The sequence below is a fragment of the Protopterus annectens genome, chromosome 15.part0 (genome assembly GCF_019279795.1).
Source record: "Protopterus annectens isolate FY-2018-M chromosome 15.part0, PAN1.0, whole genome shotgun sequence".
NCBI lineage: Eukaryota > Metazoa > Chordata > Ceratodontiformes > Protopteridae > Protopterus > Protopterus annectens.
Window position 1 is genome coordinate 739,331,112 of NC_056749.1, and position 22,413 is coordinate 739,353,524.

The 22,413-nt window shown below is 41.1% G+C and overlaps 1 protein-coding gene across 4 annotated transcripts in view; it reads left to right on the forward strand.

The window, feature by feature from the left end:
• LOC122790041 (mitochondrial fission factor-like) overlaps positions 1-22,413 on the forward strand; it is a 323,878-nt gene that overhangs the window by 192,653 nt on the left and 108,812 nt on the right. The gene's annotated exons all lie outside the window — the stretch shown is intronic.

Genomic DNA, 22,413 nt, shown 5'->3' on the forward strand with positions numbered 1-22,413 from the left:
CCCACATGGCGGGGTGTGGGGGGTGAAGCCCCCCACTTAATGTAATGTTTAAAGTGGGGATTTTTTTTTTTGTTTTGTTGGAACAGCGATTTTTTTCCTAGGAAAAAAATCACTGTTCTGACAGTTTGAAATTGTAAGCTTTCGCTTACATTGGGTTGATTAATCACCGTTCGCTTTTTTAAGCATTCGGTGATCTAATATAGACCCCCAAGCTACACCCCCCCCCCCCCCAATAAAATGACAAGTATGAAAACTTGCTAAATACATTTGGGAAGCATGGATGGGCTTAAGAAGGCCCTTTAGGGTCATTAGCCTAGTAAATTCCCATAAACCTATGGACCTTTAAGAGAAAAAAATCAAACTCTACACACACAAAGGGTGTTGCAACTCTTAGCACAAAATAGAGCCTCTTTGAGCATGGCATCTCATAGTTAAGGTAATAATGTTGGGGATTCTAGCGATTTTAGATAGAGCCCTAGTGGTCTAATAAAGCCATTGAGACAAAGCAGTCTAAATCAATGCTTTAATTGTTAAAATAGACTGGAGCAGAAAGTAATTTAAGGCAATTAATCTTACTAACTTGGCAGAACTACACACACTAAGTACTTGAAAACAAAATATTCTGGATAATTCCTTCTAATCACAATTCAAATTCTTAATTGACAGTAGAAATATGCAACCATCATTCACAGACTGCTGACACGTGTTACATTTCAGTATATTCCCATATACAGTGCTTCTTTACATAGGTTCATATGGAAGGACTAATCTTGCTGCCCTTGTGAGCCATTTTAAACCTAGCCAATTTATCTTTTAGGGGTGAGAATCAAGCCTTGTACCTTGTGTGTGTGAAGTAAACACTTTAACCATTACACCAGCCCCCACACCCCATGCACCCTGTACAGAAACTATTTTCATTATCGAATATGTAACAAAACAAGGCCAAACTAACTGCTTCTCTTAGACAAGTAATCTTCCATAATAGTTCTTTCTTTCATAAGAAATCAGTCCTATGAGATTTTTCACAGTGGCAACATTGACTTGCTGTATCCACGCCTTTCAGAATACAAACATGTTTCTGGTCTGCAATACAGAAATCCATTTCAACAGTTCTGACATTTATATTTTGGTACTTTTCTAAAGTTCTCCCCTTGATTTATCCTTTATCAATGAATCATGTTAAATTTCTTAAGAAAGTAGATATAAGAGACTTGGGTGTAAGCTACTTCAGATAACAATCTGATTGTTCTCTCTACTGATTTACACTAAGAAATAACTCAGTAGGACAGACATGAAGTGCAGGAAAGTGAACACTCAGTTAGAAGCACACCTAATATCTGGAGTGCTTGAATGGAAGTACTCACTCCATGCATTTATATGCATAGATACTGAAGCATAGGAAGATTAGAGTTAGAAATACCACATCTAAAAGCTGGAAACAGATTGGTTATCCATGCCATAATAAGTCACCTTCTACTCTGGCATGCAGAACATGTGTAACTATTAAACAGTACTCACATGATCATCTCATGTCACTACCTGAAAGGACTATGCAGTATTTCTGTCTCTCACATTCTCCATTTTTTTCACTGAAAATAAATACATTTTGCATTTTCCTGAGGTAATTTCAGAAATACCCATCTAACTGACTTCATGAAACAAAGGTCAGGATTTTACATCCATGAATCCTTGCAGTATATGACAGACATTTTGCATTTATCCCTCATTTGTTCACTTCCTCAATCCAATCTGTAACTCACATTTAGGTTCATAGGTTCATAGGTAGGTACTATACTATCTGCCCGAAGGCATTTATAAGCCTGGCCAGAATGTGTTGGCTTTTGCCACCCCCTTAGATTAGTTCCCTGTGCCTCTGTCCAACAGAACCACTGAAGTAACCCCAGGGGTAAACTTTCTGTTTCCCATCCACTCGTCAAGGTTTCTTTTGAAGAGGGTTAGCGAGGAGCTCTGCCTAATGTAGATTGGAATCTTGTTACAAAGCATGGGAAATCTCTGGGGCAGGAATCTATCCCTCCAGCAAGTCCTATTTATTGTTGTGGTGAGGTTTAGATTCCTAGATCGTGTGGCTCGAGGAGATAAGGTTTTCTTTAGGTGGAGCATGTCCATCAATTCTGGGTTGGACATAGCCTTTATGTCAGGCAGAGATCACCTCTGAGTAGGCGGTATGCAACCGAGTACAGCTGGAGTTTCTTCAGTCGAGCTGCATAGGGCATCTGTTTGAGGCCAGTGATCCTCTTGGTGAGGTACTTCTGTGGTCTTTCCAGCTGTTGCAGGTGTCTTGTAAGGTACATCCCAAATGGAGCGTTGTACTCTGTGATGGGTCTGATGAGTGATGAGTAGAGGGGCACAATGACCTCTTTTGATCTGGATGCTAAACCTTTTGTGATTATGTGGGCCACATAGAAGGAATTTCTAACCACTTTAGCAATGTGATTATCAAAGGTGAGATTATTATCTTCTTGGGTCCCCTGATCCCTTATTACATCTTCCGTATTTAGGGGACTACCATCTATGTGGTAGTTTGTAGGTACTTTGTTTTTCCAAAGGGGATGACTATACATTTTTTGGCATTTAGCTTGAGGCCATGATTTTGACACCAGGTATCCGTCTCAGTGAGACCCTTTTGGAGGATGTCTGTGTCAGCCAGAGAGTCAATTATAGGCCCTAGTTTGCAGTCATCTGTGAACTTGGTCAGCCATAGTCCTCCTGTGTTTGACTGTACTTCTGAGAAGTATATGCCGAACAGGAGGGGTCCTAGGACTGAGCCCTGGGGAACGCCACTTGTAACCGGTTTAGAGTCAGACCTAGCTCCCACAACTCTCACCATGTGGGTTCTGTCCGTGAGCCAGTTGGCAACCCATCTTGTGACGTAGGGGTTTATATTCAGGCTGGTGAGCTTGTCTATAATACCAGAATGGGGAATTGTGTCAAAGGCCTTAGCGAGGTCTAGGTAGGCTATGTGTACCACCTTTCCCTCATCTATAGTCTTGGTAACTGTCTCAAAGAAGTCCACCAGGTTTAGGAGGCATGATCTGCCATTAACAAAGCCGAACTGGGTAGGGACCAGTGTTTGGATGTTCCCAATGTGTCTGTTAATGAGTTCCATGATGATGCTCTCCATAGCCTTGCAGAACAAGCTAGTCAGGCTTATAGGGTGATAGTTCCTGGGGTCTGTTGTGGCTCCACCTTTGTGGAGCAGAATAACCATTGCTGTGCACCACTTTATGGGTATGTAGCCTGTGGAGAGGCTGAGTTTGAACAGTGTGTTTAGGTGAGGGGTTAGTTTGTCTTTGAGCTCATGTAGGACACAGCCTGGGACACCATCTGGTCCCATTGATGCTGTGTTTTTGGCTTTGGAGAGGGCTGTTTTTACCTGAGTGTCTGTGATTTCAGGGACTCTACATTCTTCTGGTATGGTTATGGGCCCTTTTGGGGGTGAGAGGGGGGGTGAAGTTTGCGCTGAACCTGTCTGCCAGGATGTTGGCGATATCGGTCGGTTCAGTGTATTTTGTGCCATTCTGCACTAACTCCAAGCAGATCTGAGCATTGCCACTTACATTCTTGACATAGCTAAAGAATGCCTTGTGGTTATCTTTGGAGTCCTGGACAATTTTTCTTTCAAACCTTGCCTTGGATGATTTTATGAGAGATCGTAGTTTCTTGCTGATACTGATCAGGGATGTCTTCCCATTTTGGGATTTTACTCTTTTTCTGTACTAGTTTCCTTCTTCTATTGTATAGCTTGTTTATGGCAGGAGTCCACCAGACTGTTTTTTTTTTTTTTTGAAGGAGTGAGTCTTGGTGTTGCTTGGGATGGCACAATCCATGCATTCTTGTAGGTGCCCATAGAATGCATTAGTAAAGGATTTTGCAGCTTGGACGGTGTTATCTTTCAGCATGGGGGCTTTGAAATTTTCCACCTCGGTCTTAAGTAACGTGAAGTTTGCTTTTGAAAAGTTTTTCACAGTGCATCCCTTGTCCAGGGGTGGGGATGGAATGTGGATATCCAAATTGATTTGTTTATGGTCAGATCTAACCAGCGAGAGGTTGACCTCTGGTGTGGAACACCGGTCACCCATGTAGGTGATGACTGGTCCAATATGTTTCCAACTCTGGTGGGAGTGTTGACCAGCTGAACTAGGGCATTTTAGTTTATAAATTCTAGGAAAGGTTGGGCAAGGGGGTTAGTACTTGAGTAGTTCCCCAGTTAATGTTTGGGTAATTGAAATCACCCAATATTAGGGTGTTTGGTAGGACCTTTATGTTTACCAGTGTTTCCAGAAATGCGGAATGGGGGTCCTGGGACATGGTGGGTGATCTGCAGCAAGCTACAATTTCAACTGCAGTTTTGCCCATTGTTAGTTGCACGTGGATGATCTCTGAAGCATCATGCAGTGCCGCTAACCTGGAGGTGTGGGTATCCTTAAAGAATATGGATATGCCCCCGCCTTTTGTATTTCGGTTTGGGTTCTAAGGCCAAAATGTATGGTATGAGTTGTAGCCTAATAGTGCTGGGGTGCTCTCTGGAGCCTTAAACCAGGTTTCTGTTACTGCCCATATATCAATTTTCTCCATACTGAGGAGTGCCTCGAGTGCATGCATTTTGAGGTTTAGACTTCTGGCATTGAGTAGCATTACCCTCAGTTTTTTGTTACTTGTGCTATTTATGGTGGTGGTTTTGTCTTTTGAGCCTTGCCTAAAAAAGGCACTATGGGGGTGGCAAGAGCCTTGGCCAGTATTCGAAAGCCTAAAGGTGACAGGTGCAAGCCATCTCTAGCGAAGCAGCTTGGCTTGTCGAGCATGTCATCCCAGGCGGACAGACACTGGCTCCCCTTTGAATGATACCAGAAACATAGCCAATTGTTGAAATCGAGAATTTTTTCTTTATACTGTGGTATCATTCTTGGTGAGGGCAGGATGCTACTCAGGGTCAGGGTCATACCGGCCTGGGCTACGTGATCAGAGAGCTCCTCCATGTCTCTTTTCATGTAGTCCACGGAGGTACGGCTCAGGTAATTCGCACCAACATGAACAATGACAGAGTCATATTTGTACTTGTTCTGGAGTGACCTGAGTGCTTGTGTTATGTGGTGGATCCTGGCACCCAACAGGCAGCTAACAGTAACCTTCTCCTTATTCAGCCTAGTGAGTGAGCCTCTGATGTTTTCATGTATTTATGTGTGTTTTTTGCCGGTGCTGGTTTAATGGGTCTGTGTGAGACTGGTGGTGTGATGCCAGTATTTCCCTTCTCCTCTTGACTGTCTGATCCAGTCTTGGGTTGAGAGAGCTTAGCCTCCAGTTTGGCTGTATAATTGCATCTCTCACATGTATTAGTGTTTGGTGGTAGGAGGAGACGGTTGTCTGTGTACATGAGGCAATTGTAACATTGCCTCAAAATGCCCAGATTCACCAGTTGGACTGGAGAGTACACCTGAAACTGCCCTTTGGACATGCCTGGATAGGTACAGTGAACTGTTTTACTGGATGGCTGATAAGGTCGAATAGACAGCCTTGTCCTTCTGTATAGTACAGGAGGGTCTTGTGCTAGGGTTTATACATGCTTGCTATAATCTATATATATATATATATATATATATATATATATATATATATATATATATATATATATATTTTTTTCCTCTTTTTGTCATGACATGTATTAAAATCGTCTTTTTTATCTCATTAGTATTCTTTTATATCCCATATTTCATGATATTTTACCCATTGAAGTCTTGCCCACAATATTATGAATTTCATTAAGTAATCTCACAGCTTGTTTCCTAAACTAGTAATAACACATTCTGACCATGTTTCAATGAACTTGGAACTTTATCCGTTAAACTGGTGCAGGAAAACTGACACCTGTGAAGCTGTTTCGTCACATGTCCCTGCTGTACGTATTATAAAAATCATGTGCACATGCTGTGCATGTTGTAAAAATCACATACACATTTTCAGTATGTTGTAAAAACGGTACACCCATAATGTGCATATCGTGGAAGTTATATGCATGCACTGTGCATTTTGTGAAACCTGGTAAATGTAAACATAAGGTAACTTCCTATGAATAGAAATCTAAGAAAATCTTGTTGCACCCTAATAACACTTATTTGTTGACCATGCGGGTTCACTGGACACAGTGTCTTGCACAACTGTGCTGATAAAGGCCCTGGTAGGTTTTAGCCTAGTATATACCTATTTGCCAAGGAACCTATGAAAGCAATGTCTGATTAAGTGACTTGCTCAAAGTCACACAATAGGCAGGTGAGAAATGAGGTAATCAAACCCTTTACCAGAGGAACTGCAGTTCACAGCCTTAACCATCTGTGCCAACTGCCAAACTTATTGTAGATACCCTTTTCTTCAAGAACAATCAAATAATGTTTTAATAAATGGATTTATTATAAAATAAAACTTCAACCACTAGATGCGTCTCTTACTTCTGAAGTAACTGTTCATCCTGATGCACAGACAAAAAAGTGGCCTTTATGCTGTCTGATGCATCTCATTTAACTCTGGAAGTAGTCCTGCTACTTTTAGTCTCATGATTTTCAGTTTATCTTCCATTATTTTCTTCTAACCATTTACAACTAAGTTACCCTTTCCCCCTTTGTCCCTAATTAAGTAATTAATCCTATTCTACTTATATTTTCTTCACTAGAATTTGAGAATTAGTAATAACACAATATTAAACCCATGCAGGAAAATCTAAACATGAAAACTGCCATTGGAATGTTATCTAGTTCCCTGTAAATTTAGGAAAAATGTACTGTTTTGTGTAAAATCACACATGTGCCTATGTGTAAGATGATATGAATACAGTTACAGTATACCAGTTACCATCAGTTTAAGAAAATTACTAGTTATTGTTGTTTCCCACTTTCTACATGAAGGTTTCCATATGTCTACCCACATTTTTACCAATATTGACATCTTTTTACAAAACGCGTGTTATTTTCTTTTCACAAACAATGTAATAGTATCCAGACTTTGTTTGTGGTTTCCTGACACAAAACAAATACTTGTACTGGAACATGCTGTACATTAACAAGCACCTAATTCCTTTCATGCCACATTAATAGTCACTTGTTAGCCAGGGATCAGACCTGATCTAAATATTTTACTGTAAACACAAAGAACTTTGTAGATTTAAACATTTTCAACCATATAACAGCTTATTTTTGTTTGCCTTTTTATTGGAAAAGTTTGTAGATTTAAACATTTTCAACCATGTAACAGCTTATTTTTGTTTGCCTTTTTACTGGAAAAGTTGCTGTATTCCCACAAGATTGATGTTGTTATTGTTTGTAAAACATTATCAAAAAACAATAACTGGAAACCAGTTCTGTGACAAACCCAGAGTCATACAGATATAGAAGTTATGTTCTTACCATAACGTTCCATGTTAGTTGTCTTCTTCTCGCCTTCTTTCTTGCTGGATGGGTTCGGAGCCGACCTCGGCTCCGACTCGGCCACTCTAAAGCTCGAGAGTTGGTTCCACCGGCTCGAGGCTCCCCTTATATCCCACAATGCTAGGCGAGAATTACCTCAGATCTCGTTTGTGAGCTAGGCCCAGCTAATAATATAACCAGAAAAACTGGAAAAGGAATCCACCTCTATAAACAAGGGGAAGAGGAAAGGTGACCTAAAGCCTGATCTAGGAAAATATGCACAGCAGAGCATATACCTATAGCAAAGAGGTGGTAGAAAGAGAGGTCACAATCAAACTCCTCTAGGTCTGTCCAGGCCAGGGGGAAGGAGGGGACGCCAAGAAGTTGAGAAGAAGACAACTAACATGGAACGTTATGGTAAGAACATAACTTCTATATGTTAAGTTGTCTATCTCGCCTTCATTCTTGCTGGATGGGACCGCATCCCTAGCACCTTGTCCTGGGTGGCCTAACGGAACAGACTCTTGAGAACAGTGGAACCAAAGTTAGCTCTATGCCTAGAAGCTAAATCCAACTTATAATGAGAAATGAAAGTGTGAGGAGTAGCCCAAGTAGCGCTGCACAAATGGTGTCAATAGGCAGTCTGTCTTGGAAGGCTATAGAAGTAGCCAAAGCTCTGGTGGAATGGGCTTTAGGTTTGTTAGGCAGCTTTTGGTGTCTAATTTCATAAACAAGGGAAATCAGAGATGTTAGCCATCTAGATAATGATACCTTTGAAACTGAAAGTCCCTTTCTGCCTTCTGCATAGGAGACAAACAGCTGGTCAGATTTTCTGAATTGTTTGGTTCTATCCAAATAGTACCTCAACTGACGATGAACATCTAGCCAGTGTAATTTTTGTTCAGACCTATTGGAATATTCTGGAAAAAACACAGGGAGGTCAATGCTTTGATTCAGGTTAGACGCCGAGGCTATCTTAGGCAAAAAGGACGGGTTGGTTCAGAAGATACCCTGTCCTTATGGAACAACAGATAAGGAGGTCGACAGCTGAGTGCATGAAGTTCTGAAACTCTTCTAGCTGAAGTAATAGCTACCAGAAAGAGAGTCTTCCATGATAGCAATTTTAAAGAACAGGAGGCTGCAGGTTCGAAAGGGGGAAGAATCAAAGAACTAAGAACTAAATTTAGGTCCCAAGGAGGAGGAGGATTTCTTATAGGAGGTCTGAGTAGAAAAACTCCCTTCAAAAAAGCTTTGCAAAGCTTGTGAGACATGATGGCAGAATCTGAAATGCCCACATGAAAGTTAGATATAGCTGCCAATTGGACTTTGAGAGTAGAAGGAGATGAACCTGCGTGAAAGAGTTCAGCTAGAAAATCAAGAACTATTTGGATGGGAGCAGTGAAAGGATCTAAGTCCCTTCCTTGAGCCCAATAGGCAAAACGTTTCCACTTACTAAGATCTTTCGAGTGGAAGATTTATGGGAAGCTATCAAAATATCTCGAACAGTGTGAGATATTTGAGGAAGCCTGGCTAAGGTTGGAACTGGAGGAACCAAGCAGTGAGGTTCAAAGATGGGAGGGAGCGATGAAACTGACCCGACTGATGGATCAAAAGATCTGGAACTAGGTCCAGATGCCAGGGTTGCTCCAACAGAAATTGATGTAGAAAGGGGAACCAAACCTGTCGAGGCCAGTAAGGAGCAATGAGGATCAATGAGGCCTTCTGAGCGATAGCTTTCTGTATCACTTGAGAGATTAGTGGGAAGGGAGGGAATGCATACAGAAGTCCCCGGGGCCAAACTTGGACTAGAGCGTCTCTGCTGGGCTGGCCTGGTAAAGGGAATAGGGTGAAATAATCTCTGCACGTGCTGTTTTGGGGAGTAGCAAAAAGGTCGCAGCAAGGCTGACCCCACTTGAGAAAAATTTCTCTCACAACAGAGTCTTTCAGAGACCACTCGTGAGGCATGAGGATAGCTCTGCTCAACTTGTCCGCGATTTGATTGGACTTCCCGGGATGTGCGTTGCTATCAGAAACCGCTGAGAAGAAATCGCCCATTGCCACAGTCTGAGTGCTTCTCGACACAGGGGTAGGACCTGGTTCCGCCTTGTTTGTTGATATACCACACTACGGACATATTGTCCATCTGGATTGCTATCGTTCCCAAGGGAAGAGAGTCTTGAAGGGCTTGCAATGCTAAAAGCACTGCTCTCATCTCTAGAACATTTATGTGCAAGTGGCATTCTTCTGGTTGCCATGTGCCCTGGACAGTTCTGCCCTGCTAATGTCCCCACCCGATCAGGGAGGCGTCCGTTGTCAGTGTAGCAACCGGAGGGGGAGGAACAAAGGGTCTTCCCAATAAGAGCTGAGGGGAAGACATCCACCATAGAAGATGATTCCTGCATATTTGCGTGATCATAATGGTGTGGGACATCGGAAGTTGCTGGTATGACCATTGTGTGAAGAGCATCCATTGAAGGATTCTCATGTGGAATCTGGCTAACGGAAGCAAAGGAATGGCAGCCGCCATAATCCCCAATACTTTCAGAACTAACCTGGCTTTGACTCTGTTGCTGCTGAAGATGAGTGAGACCAGTTTTTGTATGTCTGTTATTCTCTGATCTGTTAGCCTCGCAGACATGTTGACTGTGTCTAGAATTGCGCCTATGAAGGAAATAACACGACAAGGTGACAAAACAGACTTTTCGCAATTTATTGAAATGCCTAAATTTTGACAAATGCGAAAGGTGTAGTCCCTGGCCAATAGAAGAAGATGCTTGGTGGGAGCTGTGAGGAGCCAGTCGTCCAAATATGGAAACACCTGGAATCCTTGACGTCTCAGGTGAGAAGCTACCACTGCCATGCATTTGGTAAACACCCGGAGGGCAGTGGTGAGACCAAAGGGCAGGGCCCTGAATTGAAAATGACTGGTTCCCAGCCTGAAGCGGACGAATCTTCTGGAGCGTCTGTTCATTTTTATGTGATAGTACGCATCCTGAAGGTCTATAGAGCACATCCAGTTTCCTTTTCCCAATAGGGGAAGGATGGACTGCAGCGTGACCATCCGAAATCTTGTTTTCTTGACTGACTTGTTCAAGATACTGAGATCCAAAATTGGTCTCCAGTCCCCTGTTTTCTTTGGAACTAAAAGAACCTTGAGTAGATTCCGGATCCTTGCAGGTCTGCTAGAACTGGCTAAATTGCTCTTTTGCAAGCAGCTTTGAAATTTCCAAAGCTGCAAGATCCCTTTGAGCGGGTGGAACATCTGGAAGGGATTTTTTTGATTGGTTTGGAATGCGAACAAAGGGAATGGAATAGCCTTCGGAAATGATGGACTGTACCCATTTGTCTTGAGTCAGGGATAGCCAGGCTTCTGGGTACAGTGACAATCTTCCCCCGACTGCCTCCGAAGGTGGGCAGTCGGGCAACACCTCAGGGATGCTGAAAAGGCTTATCAGAGAAGGCTTCTCGATTGCCCTGGTTCTGTGGACCCCCCCTGCCTCTAGGGCGACGTCTACCATTGTTGTTCCCGCCTCTGCCTCTGGCGGGAACCGACTCTGTGCGTCAGGCAAAGACCCTTGAGATTGTTTGCGGAACCACATTTTCCCACTTTTCTGACCTTTGGGGTAAGGCCTAGAAGGAGTAGAAAAACGGACTCCGACGGCAGAAAGAGTCTTGCCATCTGTCTCGCACCTAGTCAAGGTTTCTTTCACTTGAGGACCAAAAAGAGATGATCCATCGAATGGGGAATTAGTGAATGACGTTTTAAAGGGGTCCGCAAAGTTGCATAGCCGCATCCAGGCATGCCTACGTAAGGCCACACCTGTCCCTGCGGCCCTGCTCGCTCCATCAGCCGCATAAGAGAGGAGGCGCATGGAGGAGTTGGCTATGGAGTTCAGGGTAGCCAGCTGAGTGTTCATCTTGTCTTGAAAATCCACAGCTGTAGGATCCTTCAACATGTCACTCGCTTCTTTGATCAAGTCCCTTTGAAGACGAGTAAAATGGCATAGGTAGTTCAGCGAACGCATTGCAAATGTCGCTGACGAGAACATCTGCTTCCCGTACCTGTCCATGGACCTAGATTCCTTGTTAGGTGGATGGACAGGCACTGAAGGATCAGCTAGTTCCTTCTTAGTGGCAGCAGCAACCACCATAGCATCCACAGAAACTCCTTTTGTCAGAAACTGTTTATCTGCTGGTGCTGTAATGAATTTTGAGGGTCTCCTGGGAGTGGGGTCCACTGAATCAGGAGCCGTCCATGCCTTTTTTGCTACCACCTGCATGAGGGGGTCAAGGGGAGACACCCAGGAGGTGGAAGGGCGAGAGCCAAACGCCTCAAGGTACACAGATTCATCCTCCGAAGGGTTGAGGGCTGGCCAATTTCCCCTCTGCTTAAGGATTTCTAGAATGTCTGCAAATGAGACATCTTCAGAAGGGGAACGGGGGGAACCCTCGGAATCCTCTAAATCTGTGTCAGAGGTGACGGACTCAGGTGAGTCTATGTGTTTCCTCTTACACTTTCTCTTCTGAGGGGCTCTTCTGCCAAATCAGGAGAGGCCTCGGAAGAGGATGAGATCCCCACAGGGGATTCCTGAGGAGCTGGCTCTCTGCGGTCCGGGATGAGGGAGTGAGTCGACTTGACCTGAGGCACCGAAGAGGGGGGGCGGACGGAGCCGACTGTGGGGTAGAACCAGGTTCTAACACACTCCGCATGACCTCGAACGCACCCCTGTCAGGCAGAGCCAGAGGTCCCCGCCCGAAGCTAAAAACCTCCCTCGGCACAGACAGTGATGGCTCCGAGGCCGATGTCGGAGCCGAACTCACCAGCGCCGAAGCCCCGAGAGGGAGAGCGGGGTCAGACAATGGTCCGATGCCACTCACCCCCTCGGAGCCGACGATGGAAGTCCGGCGCCGAGATTCTTCTAAGGAAGAAATCAGAACCGACGATGGAGCCGAAGACAATTGTATCGGCTCCGATGCTACCACAGTCTCGGTTCCAAAACGCCCCGGCTCCGAGCTCAACGGAGTCGGAGGAGGAACATATTGAGGGACAGGGGCAGGCATCGACTGATGAGTCGGGCTCTGAAGCATTTGGGCCAGTGCCTCGGACTTAAGAAGTCGACTCACTACCCTCTGAAGGTCATGGTCCGACAGCCTCGATGACCTAGAGGAGTGAGATCTATGGCTCCGTTCAGACAGCAGAGGAGATGCTGGAGCCGAATGAACGGAGCCAAGGGATGGTGACCTAGACCTCTTCCTAGATGTCGGTTCCGAAGGTCTGGTCAGAGCCGACACGGGAATTTCTAATACCTCGGCTCCAGCCGGAGCCGAGGAAACCACAGAAACTGTAGACTGAGACTCATCGGCTCCAGCCGGAGCCGATGTAGACGGAGGTTTGAGCCTTAGGTCTCGGCTCAGTAGCTGGAGCCGAGGACCTAGAAGCCTTGGAGGGCTTTCCAAGAGACAGTAAGGGAACCCTCAGGCTTGAGTAAACCTCTCAGAATCAGTTTGTTTTTTCTTTCCTGCAGGACCCTGGGGCTGAAGCCGTGGCATACAGCACAGGAGTCCTGCAGGTGCAAAGGCCCCAGTAGACACAAGAAGTGTGACCGTCTGTCAGAGACATTTTCTGACAGCACGAGTCACACTTCTTGAAGCCTGAGACCTTTGAGTCTTTAGACATTTTAGAAAAGTGTAATCACACACACCCAGTCAAACACACTGATTACACCCTATCCTATTTTAAACTCAAAAAATAAAACAAACTACCAAAGTTTTAAATTATGAGAAAAACACACACACACCACTAGGGGATGGAGGAAGAAGGCCTGAAGGCCCGAGGGAAGAACTTATAAGTTCTTGTGTAGAAAAAATGGGATTTTAGAGAGAAGGTGGGGGATTCCACTAAACTAAAGGAAACAAGTGTTAAAATTAAAATTAAAGGGGTTTAAGTATACTAACTTTAATCCAAAGTTACTCACCAAGAAGCCGGTAGAAAACCAACACCTCGATCGCTGTAGCGGCAAACGAGATCTGAGGTAATTCTCGCCTAGCATTGTGGGATATAAGGGGAGCCTCGAGCCGGTGGAACCAACTTTCGAGCTTTAGAGTGGCCGAGTCGGAGCCGAGGTCGGCTCCGAACCCATCCAGCAAGAATGAAGGCGAGATAGACAACTTAACATCATACGTTTACTGAACCAGACATTCTAACAAAAAATCAGGTGGAGGTGTTATGACAGGGATTAAAGATTGCCATATTTAATTTTCACAAAGTCTTCAGTTATACTTCCTTAGTTTCCCAAAATTTTTGCAAAGCCTTTCTAAAGGGGACCTTTCTTCTGAGACCACTTGTTGGACTCCTCTCCACCACTAGATCTGAATTTTGTCATAAAGGCCCTTACTCTCCCTTCAGCCTGCCTGGTTTTTTTTTTCAGTTTAAAATGCCCCTATAAAATTCCTCTACTGGAAAACCTTTTGTTCTTGGTTTTTGTAAGTTTAGTCAGGAGGATTTCAGAATTGTAAGTGGTTTCCTACAGACCACCATATTTTGTTTTCACAAAGATCGTTTCTCAGATGTAACACATCTTTTTTCACCCAAGGTTTCCTCTGAATCAGCCTTGAATCAGAATAGCCATCATCTTCTGGGTTTTTTCCCTATCTATTTCAATAAAGGAACTTCTGCCCCTCTCCTTGGATGTTCATAGGCAGCTTTGTTGCTGTGTAGCTTACAGAAGAACTCTGCAAGGACAGCATTATCTCCTCCGACACAAACAAGTTGGATTCCATGGTTTCCAATGTCACTCTGTCCAGATGACTTTCATAGAGCATTATGCACATCTGTTCCATCATTAAAAAAAAAAAAAAAAAACTTTTGTCAGAGTATGACCCATTCTAGAAGTACTTAACTTCCATTGTCTTCAAAATGTTTCTGTTGAATGTGTGCTGTAGCATCAGGATCAGCAGTACTTGCATTTATCAAGTACTGTAAAACTGGACGTGATATCCAACTCCAGGTCTTCCTTTGGTTCTACCATCATCAGGGGTATCCAATCATGGAGCCACCTAGGAGAATAAGTAGTGGTGCACTCTGTCCCAACAGTCAGGGTGAACAGAGGTGTTATAAGTACATAACTTCCTTATCATAATGCTGAATTTTTATTTTCATGCTGTCCATATTGACATCTTGCCTTTCTTCCCCCTTTATACTGTTACTTCCTGGCTTCTGGACAGACCTTGTAGATCTAAGCCTGAAGCCTGTCCTCTAGTTTTGTCTTTGCTTTTCCAACAGCTACTTATGTTCTGGGGGTAACCTCAGTCTAGGGGCCTTGGTGTATTAAGGGAGAAGTGAGGTGAATGAACTCTTGAGTTGTCATAGTAGCTAGTTGCTGTCTCGCCATGAGAGCAACTTACACAGCAGTCAAGGTAGACAGAGTTGGATAATGAAGATCCAGATTTATATGTACATAACTTCCATTTACTGATGCCTTTCCAAGCAAGTCTTATTTTGTTTGGAAAATGCAAAAATAATGTGCATTTTTATTTTACTTTTTTCTTAGACTGTAGTTTACAGTGTAGGAATTGCAGCGTTTTGTCTAAAATGTAACTGTGTGCATCTTGGACTTCTGTAATTTATGCTTAAAAGTGCTTTTAAGTAACTGTTCAGAATTTTAGTGAATTTTTGCCAGCTGATAGTAGGCCGTAAAAGGTAATTGTGCATGTTATCTTTAAAATAGATTTGTTAGGAGGGCAACTGCAGTGGTGCAGCGGTTAGTGTTGCCACCTCATAGCAAGAGGTTCTCCGGTTCGATCCTCGGCTGGGACGCCTTCTGTGCAGAGTCTGCATGTCCTCCCTGTGGTTGCGTGGGTCTCCTCCAGGTCCTCCGGTTTCCTCCCAAAGACATGATGTAGGTGGATTGGGCACTCTAAATTGGCCCTAGGTGTGAGTGTGTGTGTGTGTGTGTGTGTGTGTGTGTGTGTGTGTGTGTGTGTGTGTGTGTGTGTGTGTGTGTGTGTGCCTTCTGTGGAAGGTTGGGCAACAGGCTGGCAACTCGACACCGTAAAACTCCACTGCCAATCATGAGCGGACAGGTGATCCACTGTGGCAACCCCTAACCGGAAAAAGCCGAAAGAAGAAGAAGAAGGAGACCTTTGATTATTGCATGTTCAATGATAACACCAATACTGTGTAGATTGTGTTACTGTCACAATAATAACAACTATGAAACTTCTAATACACAGGTGGGGGACACCAGATGTGGACCTCTTTGCATCCCCCCAAAATCATCAACTAAACAAATTTTGCACCAGAATTCTCCACAACCAAGCTTGGAAAGTGGATGCCCTATCCTTCACATGGGAAAACCTCTCAATCTATGCCTTTCCCCCTCTGCCCCTCCTTCCAAAAGTACTCCTCAAGATCAAACAGGACAGGCCAAGGACAATCCTTATTGCACCAGACTGCCCACGCCAGCACTGGTATCCACTCCTATGCAGTCTGACAGCAGTGCCACCCTGGCACCTACAGCAGTCCCCCCTCTGCTGTCCCAGCAGGAGGGACAGATTTTGCATACTCAGCTGCAAACCCTGAACCTGGCAGCCTGGCTTATTCCCTGAATATATCACCAGCAACCCTCAGCAAACAGGTGCTGGATGTTATCCTTGAGGCCAGGAGGCCCAGTACCAGGAAATCCTATTCATAAAAGTGGAATATATACTGTTCTTGGAGCCAGTCTCAAGGGAAGGACACAGACGTGCCCTCCTTGCCTCAAATCCTAGATTACCTAGCAGAGCTGCTCCACAAAGGCCTATCCTTCTCATCAATTAAGATTCATGCCTCTGCCATCTCAGCTCATTACAATACTGAGCCACCACTCTTCTCTCACCCTCTGATCAAACAGTTCCTGAGAGGAGCTAACAATTTAAGACCCCCAAGGAGAGCTTCCACTCCTGCCTGGGGACCTTAACTTTGTACTTGAGAAGCTCACGCTTCCCCCTTTTGAACCTGCTGCTACAGCAGAGTTAAAATTCCTCTCATGGAAAACAGACTTACTGTTAGCCATCACTTCAGCAAGAAGAGTGTCTGAGTTACAGGCCCTTATGGCTGTGGAACCCTTCATTATCTTCCATGTGGACAGGGTTTCCCTCAGGACTAACCCATCTTTTTTGCCCAAAGTGGTATACAGTGTGGCTTTAAACCAATCCATCCATTTGCCAACCTTTTTTCCTAATCCTCAGAATAAAGGGGAAAGGATCCTGCACTCCTTGGATGTGCACAGACAGCTCAGGTTCTACCTTCACAGGACTAAACCTTTCAGAAAATCTGACCATCTGCTAGTCAGCTTTGCTACAGGGGCAGAGGGCAAGGCCGTTTTGAAACAAACCATTTCTAAATGGATAGCACACTGCATCCATTTCTGCTACAAACACCATGGAAAACATACCCCACAGGGGATCAGACCTCATTCCACTAGAGCTACCTCAACCTCTACAGCTTTTCTCAGGGGAGTACCTACCAGGGACATCCTGGAAGCTGCAATCTGGAGCTCTGTACACACCTTCACCAAGCATTACCACTTACCTATCTTTTCTAAATCCAGAGCTGGATTTGCCACAGCAGTCTTACAAAGCCTGCTAGCCAGCCCTACTACTTCTTGACTGCCTCCACTCTTCCTCAGCTTTGGGAATCTACCCAAGTGTGATGACTGCAACAGTGAAACACAAAGAACATAGTACAGTTGTGTACACTTACCATAAATAAAGATGTTCGAGTGTATTCACTGTTGCAGTCCTGGTTACCCTCCTTCCAGCCCCCTGTCTTTCTATACTTTCTACCTATACTCTTTTTTTGGCCATATCTTATGGAAATGGTATTTACTTTTTACTGGAGGTGTTCCACACCATTTGATTGCTTCCTATTTGGGGGCTCCTGACATCTGGGGCAAGAAAAACTGATGTTATAGCATCAGCTGCATGTTTTATACCCCTGACGACCTGACATCATGGATGAGGTGACAGCATCTGATGCAGAAATCCCATGACTCTGGTATTTGGGCTGACTGAGGGCTACCTGCAGGCAGATAACCCAAGTGTGATGACTGCAATAGTGAATTCACTCGAACATCTACATTTATGGTAAGTGTACACAAATGTACTTTCCTAAGGAAATGACTGTTACTTCATGTCAAGTTTTGCCACCATTGATGTGCAGTGACCATGGGATTATAAAAGTTAGATTGCTGCTGGCTAATTCTGCCAAAGTGAACTCTAAACCAATGCACTAAAGATTAATAGCAGATTATGTGTAAGCAAAACAATTATGTAATATTAATTGACGTGATGTTTTCAGTGGAAAAACTTCAGAAGAATGTGGCAAAGTTTGAAAGAGAAACTGAATGCAAAAAATCAGAATCATGTTTAAAATCAGGATCTAGGCATACAACATTAGGAAGATATAGTTACATAAGAACAGATACTTTATTAAGATGAGAAACAAAAAAAATGTATAAGGAATGGAAAACAGGCTGAAATGTAACTTTTAAAACTGAAATAAACAAGCTGGACAGACAAATTAGACATAGTGTGAGACAAGATCAAGAAAAAAATGCAGAAAATGCATATAAGTATATTGGGAATAATAAGAAACCATTTTATAGATACATAAGATATGGTAGGAGTAGAGACGTGCAAATTGATGAACTGTTTGAATATTCTAAAATTTATTCACAGGTGCAACAGATTATAGGTATAAATAAAAAATCTTATGCAAAGCAGTTTGGCTCCACAAAGGGGGTGATAAATTGTCCTAGTAATATCCAGGTAACCTCAGATACTAGAATCATAGTAGATTATATTGAAAAAGAACTATGCAAATTGGACCCAAACAAAGCACAGGAGTAAACAGAGTTAGTAATCATAACCTGAGAACACTTCAGCATGAACTTGCAGATAGGACGTGTCTGCAAAAGAGCTTGACTAAATTGACCATTTGGGCACAGGGGAATAATATGCTGATTAATACATCAAACGCCATATAGATTTGGGAGACATAGATTTAAAGGTGAGTATTTAATACAGAACACAATGACTGAAGCTGTAGATTTATTTAAGAACTTAGATATACGGGTCACTGACAAATAGATCTATAACTACCTGTAACATGATACTCTGTAACAATATAATGACAGCTATGAATGAAAAATTGTGCTGCGATGTGATTTATATAGATTTAACTTCAGCATTTGACAGGGTCATGCACAAAACACTGATCAATAAATTAGAACAACTAGGTATTGATATACTCTTGATAAGATAGACAGTTGTATGACTTACAAAACAGGTCATGGCAAATGCCACACAGCACTTGGACAGGTGAAATTCTTCTCCTCAAATATTTTTTTTTTATTTTCAATTAAAATAACATTTACATAATATTTTTAAATATCATTTTAAACAACTATATACAATATTTACAATAGCCTGACTTTCAGTTATATCCACTGTATGTTATTAAATATAAAACTAACAGATCAGTTATCAGAGATACAATATTGATTATTGCAGAGTGTCCAACAAAGATATAAATTTCTTCCAAGGATTATTTACCATTGGCCTGGGATAGATTCGTAGTTCTTTGAGTTTTATTTCCATCAATGCAGTTGTCTTCAGTAAAGTGTAGAATTCTTCCAAGGTCAGGGGTGTATTTGAATTCTACCTTCTGGTTACGCCTTTCCTAGACATAGCAAGTATTGTCCATAACAAATACATATTTGTCTTATTCAGGTAGGGGCCTTCATTTACATGTAGAATTATCAATACTTTAGTTAAGGTAAAAGATTCATTAAATAAAGCTTGTAAAAAAAATGATTGATTCCATTCCAATATGATTTAATTTTATTGCATTCATAAAAAATATGAATCCAGTCTGCTTTATTTGACTTTTCACACCTCCAGCAAAAAACATTTGTAGTAGTACTGATCTTTTTAATTCTATCTTGTGTTAAAAATGCTCTACGTAAGTATTTCCAGTTAAATATTTTCCAGTACTGTGTGTCAGAGGTGTAATTAACTGATAGTAAGATGTTAGTTTTAATTTCTTCTGTTAACTACAGTGACTGACCTTTTGTTAAGAACTGCCAGTTTGATGGTTTGGGAATTGTTTTATATGTTACTAACTCTTTATATAGATTTGAAATGGAATTTTTCTTTTCACAACTATTATATATAAATTCATACAGAAAACTTATTAGATTTGGAATATCTTTAAACGAGGAATTATTAATTAATCTGCATAAATCTTGAGTGTACATTAAAATGCTTTGTAAGGTTAACCAGTTCTGTTTTGGAATATTGTAAGCAGTTTTTATCATATGTATATCTAAAACATTTAACTTATTTACACATTGAAACCAGCATAAGAATCCATTTTGTTCCCAGGAGGTTATTGTTTCTCTATATATTCTGTGAGGAAAGTTCTTAGTGATGGTAAATGGGGTTAAAAGGTCAAACCAAAGTTTTAGATCTATGTTTACAATGATAAGTTTCCTAAAGGAATTGATGTAATGATTAATCAGTGTTGTTTTAGAAGGTTTTGTTATATTATATTTTATACTTATGCATTATATGTACCAGGGTTTGTTTGATTTATCTACTATTTAAACAATTTTTAACAGATTAAATTCATTTGTTAATATAGGCATTGTTAATTCTTTCCAGTTGGCAAAATAATATGGGTTTATCCAATCTATTGTAGTTTAAAGCACAGATGCTTTTATATATGTTTCTATTACTGGGAAGTTCAGTCCTCTTTGTTTCCAGGGTCTAATGTGATGAGTTAGAGCAACTCTATTATTTTTGGGATACCATAAAAATTTTATTAAACATAAGTTTATTTCTTTAAGAATGCACCTTTTAGGAATTAACTGTATTGCTAATGCTACATATAGTATTTTTGGCAATAAGATCATTTTTATAAATTGCAATGTCTGCAAAGTTAATATAATTTTGTTCCACTTTTCTATATATATTTTTTATTGTTTCAATAATGTTTTTATAATTTATTAATATTGTTTCATTTATATTTTTGCATAACACTATTCCCAAATAATTTAGCGTAAGTTCTTATTTTCCTATGATGGATTTATTTGTAACTTGTAATTCTTTTTTCTTATTTAAAAATAGAAATTTTGATTTTGATCTATTAAAGTGTAGACCTGAAATCTTATAAAATTTCTCCATTACTTCTTCTAGCTCTCCTAATGACTCTCTGGAGTTTGATAGGGTTAATAAAATATCATCAGCAAAAGGCATTATTTTAGATATATACTGGTCATAGACTTCTATTCCTTTTATTCTTGGATTATTGCATATTATTTCTGCAAGTATTTCTATAGCCAAAGCAAATAAAATAGGAGAAAGGGGGCATCCTTGTTTAGTACCTTTTGTTATATGGATAGATTCTGAGGTGAAAGGACCTAATTTAATGTAGGCTAAGTTACTACTATATATGTTTTTTTAGTAATAAGATGAAGAGAGGAGGAAATTCAAATAATGCTAGTTTTAAATAGATATTCCCAGTTGAGGGAATCAAAGGCTTTTTCTATGTCTAATCTGATTAGAAGTGTTTCTCTATCTTCTTTATTCACACAATCTATAAAAGTAAGTATCCTTTTAATATTATCATGTGTGTGCCTGTTATATAAAAATCCAGTTTGATCATTATTAATTGTCTTTGAAAGTGGGATTTTCATTCTGTTAGCTAGAATTGACATGAATATTTTGTAATCATTATTCAGTAATGATATAGGTCTGTATGAGGTGCAAAGGTCTGATGGTTTATTATCTTTTAGAATTGGTATTATGAGAGAATACTTCCATGAGGGTGGTATTTTTGCTTTTGATTGGACTTTTAGCAAAGTTTTATGAAAATGGGAGATTACTGTTGAAGGGAAGAGTTTATAAATTTCCATAATTATACCATCTATCCCTGGAGCTTTGTTATATTTACTTTCTTTTATCTTGTCAACAATTTCTTTGTAGGATATAGGTTTTTGTAGGTCTAGTTTTAAGTTTTCGGGAATTTTTTTTTATATTGATAAGGTCTGTATCTAAGTTTATTTGGTTGGTATCTAAATCTTCTTTTTTGAAGTGTTCCATATAATGGAACCAAAATGCTTTAAGGATGTCTCCTATATCTGATACTTTTTTTCCCTTTCTTTTCATGATATATACTACTAATGTTATTTGCTTTAGATTGTATTTTAATTCTTGTAGATAAGTTATGTAGATATCTGGGGGAGGTGGCTAATAAGTTTATTTTTCCAAGGCTAGACAAGTTTTGTGTGTTAGAATTTCATTATATTTTTTTATTTAATTCCTCTATTTCTTTTTTGACTTCTGGACAATTCTTATTTTTGTTTTAGATTTTGCTGTCAAGAGTCTGGTTTGCAAATCTAATGATTCAGATTCCCACTCTCTAACTTTGTTTTTGTACCAGCTAAGGGTCTTACCAAATAAATGCACTTTTAATGAGTCCCAAACCATGACTCTACTGATTTCTGTTGTATTATTAATTTCAAGAAATAACTGTAGTTCTGACAACATCCAGGGTCTGCATTCTTTAATTTTCATGATATATGATGGAATTGTAGTTGAGAGGATTAAAAGTTTAAACTCCATTTGGAGCTTCATTATTAGAGAGTCATGATCTGAGAAGGGGCATGGAACTATTGAGAAGTTGAGGATTTGTGTTTGTAAATCTTGAACTACGGATAATTTCTCTATTCTGGTTTGTGTTCCAAATCTATGGTCTTTATGGGAAAATAATAAGGATCTATCATCTTTTACTTTAAAAGTGTCAATTAAATGAAATTAATCAATCCATTTTTTAAGGATTTTGAAATAGTTGCTATGCAAAAAGACTTCTTGGTGGTTTCAGAAGCTTCAAATGTACAATTAAAGTCTCCTCCCAGTATAAGATTTCCTTTATAATTGTTGGAAATAAAATCTAGGT